This window comes from Rattus norvegicus, chromosome 6 (genome assembly GCF_021556685.1).
Source record: "Rattus norvegicus strain SHRSP/BbbUtx chromosome 6, alternate assembly SHRSP_T2T, whole genome shotgun sequence".
Taxonomy (NCBI): Eukaryota; Metazoa; Chordata; class Mammalia; order Rodentia; family Muridae; genus Rattus; species Rattus norvegicus.
The window spans coordinates 81,975,931-81,985,714 of record NC_141539.1 but is presented as its reverse complement, the minus strand read 5'-3'; the positions used below and the strand labels follow the sequence as shown (position 1 = coordinate 81,985,714).

The 9,784-nt window shown below is 40.7% G+C and overlaps 1 non-coding gene across 1 annotated transcript; it reads right to left on the bottom strand.

Moving 5' to 3' along the window:
- Window positions 1-8,089: 8,089 nt before the first annotated feature.
- Window positions 8,090-8,196, bottom strand: LOC120093510 (U6 spliceosomal RNA). The gene has a single exon (XR_015623592.1). It is a non-coding gene; the product is annotated as a U6 spliceosomal RNA (small nuclear RNA).
- Window positions 8,197-9,784: the final 1,588 nt, after the last annotated feature.

Genomic DNA, 9,784 nt, shown 5'->3' with positions numbered 1-9,784 from the left:
AAAAAGCCAATACTCCTGCTCACAGAAGTCATTAGCTCTCAGTCTGCAGTTCTTAGTCTACATTTTTGTGGGGGGTTAGGGGTAGGGCCCCACAAAATGTTGATATTAGTATTGCCATTGTTCTGATCTTGTTTATGCAACCATGTCTAGAAGAGATTGTTTCACAGCAAACTTCCTGGAATGTGGTCTCTTAGACTCTTTCCACCTCCCTCTTCTGTGATGTTCCCTTAGCTAGAGATGCAAGAGCTGTGCTACCAATGTATCCACCAGAGCTGGGCTCGCATGACCCATTTATCTCTGTGTTATGACTCATTCTCATTTTCTGTGGTGGTCTCCACTTGCTGTAAAGAGAGGCTTCTTTGATTAAGGGTTGTAGCTAACACTTATTTGTGGGTATAAAATAAGATTTAGAATATAGGAAGGAGGTTTGCTGATCTAGCAAAATAGTAGTAGTTTTTTTTATCTGATCCATGACCCTGGAAAGTTAGCTCGTTCTTCAGTACAATCCTGCTGTTGAGGGGCCTTAAGTTCAACTAGATATTAGTTCATACGGACGTTTTTAAAGCATATACACCCAAATCCCATGGTTCCAGGAATTTTCTGGTATCTAGAGCAACAACAACAACAACAACAGCAGCAGCAGCAAAACAACAATAACAACAATTCAAACCTAACATCTGGACATAATACCTCAGGGAAGTTCGTGGTGTTGAGGTTGTTTTAATGATTTCCTGAAACCTGACAGTCCAAAATAAGACAGCCACCTGTTCATACAAGTCGAGGAGATTATGTCAAGGGATATAAATTTCCAGGGTGTAGGGAGCTGCGAGCGTGCCACGCCTCAAAGATGGCGCTGGTTTCCACCTTCCACACTCCCGATGGTGAGCGCTCCTTGTAGTAAGCAAGTCCTTATTTGGCGATGCCTGCCTGGCCTGCTAGTTTCCGCATAGTGACTGCCTGTCTGCATGACCCACGTGGCACGTTGGGGTTGGTTGGCGTTGGGTACTTAAGCTGATGTAGGGCGTTCCCCCGTAGTAGAAGATTGTATCAAGTTTCCTGAATAAACTGCTTGAAGAAGATCTCCTCTGGTCGTGTCTTCCTTGCTGGTCAAGGTTGGGTGCGACACCAGGGTCCTGATGCTCCTCATCACTCCCACATTTCCTTTGCAGTTACTTATAGAAATATCCTTAATTTAGTCACTGAGGTTTTAAGTTCATCTGAGGTCTGAAGCACCTGATTAGCTACAGAACACTTCTAATTCAGAGTTCTGCTTAGAAAATGCAGGGGCAAGATAATTAAATTCACTTATTTCCAGACTTTTTTCAAGAAAATTTTAGAGGGTGGTAAATAATTTGTATTAATTTATGAATATAATTTAAGCACTTCATAGATTCCCTTGAAAAATTACAGAAATCAAAGTAGTCACAGCAATTCGAATAGAGATACAAAGGGAATATGCAGAGGTGGCAGTGAAAACGCATTCACCACCAGCTCTAGAAGGAAACCAATGAGGCTGGGGAAACATGAGGACCCAAGGTGAGATCCACAGAGCCCATGGTAAAAGCCTGGCACAACAGACACACAATTCCAGTGACCATGGGAGCAGAGGAGGCATTCAGATCCCTTGAAAGCTCACCAAACAGGTAGCCTCTGGTGAAGTTTAGATCAGTGAGAGATCCTTTGTCAATCAAAAGGTAAGCTCCTGAGGCCTAACGTACAAGGTTTGTACTCTAATATCCACATACTTGCCATGAATACACAGGTAGTACCCACATACATGAACAGACACGTGTCGGCACACACACACACACACACACACACACACACACACACACACACATACAATTGTTCAGTTCAGAAAACTGAACAAAGTCTAAGAGGGGTGGGATATTGAAAGACCCCAGAACATTTGGTTACTCAGATCTATTCTACAGAAGACTGACTGCAGTGCTTAGAAATGTAATTAGCAATGGAGTGCTACTCTCAGATATAGCGAAGACACCTGTAAAAATGGCAATCTTCATATCGTTTACTGTGCACTTACTCCATGAATTCCTTTCTGTACTACCAATTTACAAGGCCTCAACTCTTCCTTTACGGAGCAAGTTAATTAATTCCCCAGAGACTCAATAGACTCATCTGTAAAATGAGGTAACCATACAACCTATGAAGTTATCTAAACTTACAGAGGCATTGTCTGCAGCTGATTTTAATGCTGTTCTTTGTCCTACTAAATGATATCACTACTAACGCCATGTTGAAAATCTGCTTAGTCACCATCATGACAGACAAGTATCTATGCTATCTTTTTAGCAGGGCATAGGTAAGGTTCTTTGTGGTGTTGGGAAGTGGGCATTTTGAATCTTGAAATACAAAGTGACGTAATGCTCTCAGCAGCCCCTTGTGTGTTCTCGCCAAGCTGCGCTGCTTTTCTGTAAAGCACTTGCAATTTCACATAACGTCATGGCAGGGAGATGTTTTTCTGAAGTTTCACTTGTCATCATCAAAACAGGAAACAAAGAGAAGTTTAAACAAAAATGTCATTCTCTGAATCAGAGTAGAAAAACACATATCGCCATTTCTCACTCCTGGAGGAAAAAAATTCTAGCATTCTAGCACAACAGTTACTGTCAAATGAGAACTGTAGAATTTATTGTCTTCTTTTTTTTTTTATTAACTTGAGTATTTCTTATATACATTTCAAGTGTTATTCCCTTTCCCGGTTTCCGGGCAAACATCCCCCTCCCCCCTCCCCTTCCTTATGGGTGTTCCCCTCCCAACCCTCCCCCCATTGCCGCCCTCCCCCCATAGTCTAGTTCACTGGGGGTTCAGTCTTAGCAGGACCCAGGGCTTCCCCTTCCACTGGTGCTCTTACTAGGATATTCATTGCTACCTATGGGGTAAGAGTCCAGGGTCAGTCCATGTATAGTCTTTGGGTAGTGGCTTAGTCCCTGGAAGCTCTGGTTGCTTGACATTGTTGTACTTTTGGGGTCTCGAGCCCCTTCAAGCTCTTCCAGTTCTTTCTCTGATTCCTTCAACGGGGGACCTATTCTCAGTTCAGTGGTTTGCTGCTGGCATTCGCCTCTGTATTTGCTGTATTCTGGCTGTGTCTCTCAGGAGCGATCTACATCCTGCTCCTGTCGGCCTGCACTTCTTTGCTTCATCCATCTTGTCTAATTGGGTGGCTGTATATGTATGGGCCACATGTGGGGCAGGCTCTGAATGGGTGTTCCTTCAGTCTCTGTTTTAATCTTTGCCTCTCCCTTCCCTGCCAAGGGTATTCTTTTTCCTCATTTAAAGAAGGAGTGAAGCATTCACATTTTGATCATCCATCTTGAGTTTCATTTGTTCTAGGGATCTAGGGTAATTCAAGCATTTGGGCTAATAGCCACTTATCAATGAGTGCATACCATGTATGTTTTTCTGTGATTGGGTTACCTCACTCAGGATGATATTTTCAAGTTCCAACCATTTGCCTACGAATTTCATAAAGTCGTTGTTTTTGATAGCTAAGTAATATTCCGTTGTGTAGATGTACCACATTTTCTGTATCCATTCCTCTGTTGAAGGGCATCTGGGTTCTTTCCAGTTTCTGGCTATTATAAATAAGGCTGCGATGAACATAGTGGAGCACGTGTCTCTTTTATATGTTGAGGCATCTTTTGGGTATATGCCCAAGAGAGGTATGGATGGATCCTCAGGCATTTCAATGTCCAATTTTCTGAGGAACCTCCAGACTGATTTCCAGAATGGTTTTACCAGTCTGCAATCCCACCAACAATGGAGGAGTGTTCCTCTTTCTCCACATCCCCGCCAGCATCTGCTGTCACCTGAGTTTTTGAACTTAGCCATTCTCACTGGTGTGAGGTGAAATCTCAGGGTTGTTTTGATTTGCATTTCCCTTATGACTAAAGATGTTGAACATTTCTTTAGGTGTTTCTCAGCCATTCGGCATTCCTCAGCTGTGAATTCTTTGTTTAGCCCTGAACCCCATTTTTTAATAGGGTTATTTGTTTCCCTGCGGTCTAACTTCTTGAGTTCTTTCTATATTTTGGATATAAGGCCTCTATCTGTTGTAGGATTGGTAAAGATCTTTTCCCAAACTGTTGGTTGCCGTTTTGTCCTAACCACAGTGTCCTTTGCCTTACAGAAGCTTTGCAGTTTTATGAGATCCCATTTGTCGATTCTTGATCTTAGAGCATAAGCCATTGGTGTTTTGTTCAGGAAATTTTTTCCAGTGCCCATGTGTTCCAGATGCTTCCCTAGTTTTTCTTCTATTAGTTTGAGTGTGTCTGGTTTGATGTGGAGGTCCTTGATCCACTTGGACTTAAGCTTTGTACAGGGTGATAAGCATGGATCGATCTGCATTCTTCTACATGTTGCCCTCCAGTTGAACCAGCACCATTTGCTGAAAATGCTATCTTTTTTCCATTGGATGGCTTTGGCTCCTTTGTCAAAAATCAAGTGACCATAGGTGTGTGGGTTCATTTCTGGGTCTTCAATTCTATTCCATTGGTCTATCTGTCTGTCTCTGTACCAATACCATGCAGTTTTTATCACTATTGCTCTGTAATACTGCTTGAGTTCAGGGATAGTGATTCCCCCTGAAGTCCTTGTATTGTTGAGGATAGCTTTAGCTATCCTGGGTTTTTTGTTATTCCAGATGAATTTGCAAATTGTTCTGTCTAACTCTTTGAAGAATTGGATTGGTATTTTGATGGGGATTGCATTGAATCTGTAGATTGCTTTTGGTAAAATCGCCATTTTTACTATATTAATCCTGCCAATTTATGAGCATAGGAGATCTTTCCATCTTCTGAGGTCTTCTTCAATTTCTTTCTTCAGTGTCTTGAAGTTCTTATTGTACAAATCTTTTACTTGCTTGGTTAAAGTCACACCGAGTTGCTTTATATTATTTGGGTCTATTATGAAGGGTGTCGTTTCCCTAATTTCTTTCTCGGCTTGTTTCTCTTTTGTGTAGAGGAAGGCTATTGATTTATTTGAGTTAATTTTATACCCAGCCACTTTGCTGAAGTTGTTTATCAGCTTTAGTAGTTCTCTGGTGGAACTTTTGGGATCACTTAAATATACTATCATGTCATCTGCAAATAGTGATATTTTGACCTCTTCTTTTCCGATCTGTATCCCCTTGATCTCCCTTTGTTGTCTGATTGCTCTGGCTAGAACTTCAAGAACTATATTGAATAAGTAGGGAGAGAGTGGGCAGCCTTGTCTAGTCCCTGATTTTAGTGGGATTCCTTCAAGTTTCTCTCCATTTAGTTTAATGTTAGCAACTGGTTTGCTGTATATGGCTTTTACTATGTTTAGGTATGGGCCTTGAATTCCTATTCTTTCCAGGACTTTTATCATGAAGGGGTATTGTATTTTGTCAAATGCTTTCTCAGCATCTAGTGAAATGATCATGTGGTTCTGTTCTTTCAGTTTGTTTATATAATGGATCACGTTGATGGTTTTCCGTATATTAAACCATCCCTGCATGCCTGGGATGAAGCCTACTTGATCATGGTGGATGATTGTTTTGATGTGCTCTTGAATTCGGTTTGCCAGAATTTTGAGTATTTTTGCGTCGATATTCATAAGGGAAATTGGTCTGAAATTCTCTTTCTTTGTTGGGTCTTTGTGTGGTTTAGGTATAAGAGTAATTGTGGCTTCGTAGAAGGAATTCGGTAGGGCTCCCTCTGTTTCAATTTCGTGGAATAGTTTGGATAATATTGGTATGAGGTCTTCTATGAAGGTTTGATAGAATTCTGCACTAAACCCATCTGGACCTGGGCTCTTTTTGGTTGGGAGACCTTTAATGACTGCTTCTATTTCCTTAGGAGTTATGGGGTTGTTTACCTGGTTTATCTGTTCCTGATTTAGCTTTGATACCTGGTATCTGTCTAGGAAATTGTCCATTTCCTGCAGATTTTCAAGTTTTGTTGAATATAGGTTTTTATAGTAAGATCTGATGATTTTTTTAATTTCCTCTGAATCTGTAGTTATGTCTCCCTTTTCATTTCTGATTTTGTTAATTTGGACGCACTCTCTGTGTCCTCTCGTTAGTCTGGCTAAGGGTTTATCTATCTTGTTGATTTTCTCAAAGAACCAACTTTTGGTTCTGTTGATTCTTTCTATGGTCCTTTTTGTTTCTACTTGGTTGATTTCAGCTCTGAGTTTGATTATTTCCTGCCTTCTACTCCTCCTGGGTGTATTTGCTTCTTTTTGTTCTAGAGCTTTTAGGTGTGCTGTCAAGCTGCTGACATATGCTCTTTCCTGTTTCTTTCTGCAGGCACTCAGCGCTATGAGTTTTCCTCTTAGCACAGCTTTCATTGTGTCCCATAAGTTTGGGTATGTTGTACCTTCATTTTCATTAAATTCTAAAAAGTTTTTAATTTCTTTCTTTATTTCTTCCTTGACCAGGTTATCATTGAGTAGAGCATTGTTCAATTTCCAAGTATATGTGGGCATTCTTCCTTGATTGTTATTGAAGACCAGCTTTAGGCCGTGGTGGTCCGATAGCATGCATGGGATTATTTCTACCTTTCTGTACCTGTTGAGGCCCGTTTTTTGACCAATTATATGGTCAATTTTGGAGAAAGTACCATGAGGAGCTGAGAAGAAGGTATATCCTTTTGCTTTAGGATAGAATGTTCTATAAATATCCGTTAAGTCCATTTGGCTCATGACTTCTCTTAGTCTGTCGACATCACTGTTTAATTTCTGTTTCCATGATCTGTCCATTGATGAGAGTGGGGTGTTGAAATCTCCCACTATTATTGTGTGAGGTGCAATGTGTGTTTTGAGCTTTAGTAAGGTTTCTTTTACGTATGTACGTGCCCTTGTATTTGGGGCATAGATATTTAGGATTGAGAGTTCATCTTGGTGGATTTTTCCTTTGATGAATATGAAGTGTCCTTCCTTATCTTTTTTGATGACTTTTAGTTGGAAATTGATTTTATTTGATATTAGAATGGCTACTCCAGCTTGCTTCTTCTGACCATTTGCTTGGAAAGTTGTTTTCCAGCCTTTCACTCTGAGGTAGTGTCTGTCTTTGTCTCTGAGGTGTGTTTCCTGTAGGCAGCAGAATGCAGGGTCCTCGTTGCGTATCCAGTTTGTTAATCTATTTCTTTTTATTGGGGAGTTGAGGCCATTGATGTTGAGAGATATTAAGGAATAGTGGTTATTGCTTCCCGTTATATTCATATTTGGATGTGAGGTTATGTTTGTGTGCTTTCATTCTCTTTGTTTTGTTGCCAAGACGATTAGTTTCTTGCTTCTTCTAGGGTATAGCTTGCCTCCTTATGTTGGGCTTTACCATTTATTATCCTTTGTAGTGCTGGATTTGTAGAAAGATATTGTGTAAATTTGGTTTTGTCATGGAATATCTTGGTTTCTCCATCTATGTTAATTAAGAGTTTTGCAGGATACAGTAACCTGGGCTGGCATTTGTGTTCTCTTAGGGTCTGTATGACATCAGTCCAGGATCTTCTGGCCTTCATAGTTTCTGGAGAAAAGTCTGGTGTGATTCTGATAGGTCTCCCTTTATATGTTACTTGACCTTTTTCCCTTACTGCTTTTAATATTCTTTCTTTATTTTGTGCGTTTGGTGTTTGACAATTATGTGACGGGAGGTGTTTCTTTTCTGGTCCAATCTATTTGGAGTTCTGTAGGCTTCTTGTATGTCTATGGGTATCTCTTTTTTTAGGTTAGCGAAGTTTTCTTCTATGATTTTGTTGAAGATATTTACTGGTCCTTTGAGCTGGGAGTCTTCACTCTCTTCTATACCTATTATCCTTAGGTTTGATCTTCTCATTGAGTCCTGGATTTCCTGTATGTTTTGGACCGGTAGCTTTTTCTGCTTTACATTATCTTTGACAGTTGTGTCAATGATTTCTATGGAATCTTCTGCTCCTGAGATTCTCTCTTCCATCTCTTGTATTCTGTTGGTCAAGCTTGTATCTACAGCTCCTTGTCTCTTCTTTTGGTTTTCTATATCCAGGGTTGTTTCCATGTGTTCTTTCTTGATTGCTTCTATTTCCATTTTTAATTCCTTCAACTGTTTGATTGTGTTTTCCTGGAATTCTTTAAAAATATGGAATGCTTCACGAATTTGCGTGTCATCCTTGCGCAGGGGCCATGCTAATCTTCTCTGTATCGTTCCAATTTTAGTATATGTGCTGCCGAAGCGAGCACGAATTTATTGTCTTCTTAATCCCATTTTGCATTGTTTGAGATGTTGTCATAAAGTGAATCTCTCTGTCTCTCTGTCTCTGTCTCTGTCTCTGTCTCTCTCTCTCTCTCTCTCTCTCTCTCGTCCTCTGACTTTCTCCCCTCTTTCTTAATCCTAGTGGATTTGATCATCTCATTATTGAAAGGTTTCGTCCGTTGTTCACATCTAAGGGAAATATTAACATTTTTATTGGAAGCTAAAGCAATTTGCTTACCCTGTGAAATTTTTCACCACTGCAAATGACAAAAAAGACCCTCTCTCTGAGAGCAGTTGCTTCAGAGGCTTTATTACATTCAAGAACAAAAGGTCTAGGGTAAAATGAACTTAACAGATTTGCTGAAGGGCATGTTTCCACACAGCAGAAAGTGTCTCCCTTTTCAACATAGTCTGTTGTTGAACTCTGTCATCTCCCTTCACAGGGCTGCCTGTCTTAAGGGGCTCAGCATGCTCTCAGCTGCAAACTCTACCTGTAAACACTTGATGCCTTGGAGCTACAATTCATGAAAACCAAACCGTTCTACACACAACGGTGAAGGTATCGACTAATTCTTAACTTATTTCAATTGGATGTTTTACTGAAACATTAACCTAAAAAATGGACAGGTAAGTCACATGCTAACCTGCAAACCAAAGGACAAAACCACAGGGCATGAGGTGGCTTCTTGGAGTGAACAGACAGCTCACCTATGAAACTCCTGAAATCAGTTTTATTGGTCTCAGATACACCAACAGCAAAGGGTCTCTCAGTCATTACGAATTTAAGAGGTGTTGGGCCTTTCTAAAATGGCCTTTGTCTGCTTGGAGACCCAGAGTTTTAGATCTGTCTTGAGGGATCACCATTAAACACCAGCTAAAATATTTTAACACTATTTTTCCATCTCAGTAGACTCCTCAATGTAGTGCGAAGAGGATGGAATGCGTAGTGGAGAGACCCGAGTTCTAACGCTGCCACATACTTGTCTGCCTTTCAACTTTGCCTCTTCTAACACTGAAGGTCAGTGGAGGTGTAATTGGCATTATAGTGTCTAACCAATCACTAAGTAGATAATTAGCAATTGTCTCATGCTGAGCGTCCAGGAGAACTTATTAGAGGCAATGCTGCCAGGATCATCGTCTTGTGTACTGCTCTTCTGTCTCTCCTGTGTTCTTGCAGATCATTGTATGCATTGTCACGGTTAAACTTCAGTCTCAACTTGATGGGAAGTTTTGTATCAATTAACAGATACTCCACTGGACATATCTGTGACCGTGGTTCTAGAAGGGCTTAACTATGGAGACGTGACCCACCCTCAGTGTTATCTTTACCCTTTATGTGCTGGACTTCCAAATTGAATGGAGGACAAAATGAGAAAATTATCAAAGCACCAGTGTCCCTCCCTTCTGCTTCCTGAAGACAAATCCAATTTGACCAGTTGTCTCTCCCCTGCTGCCACAGCTACCTTACCCCTTCCCACCATGTTTTGTCTGACATGACTGACTATGGCTCCAAACTGTGAGCCAAATAAACTCTTTCTCACTAAGTTGCTTTTTGTGAAGTTTGAGGTCACAGCA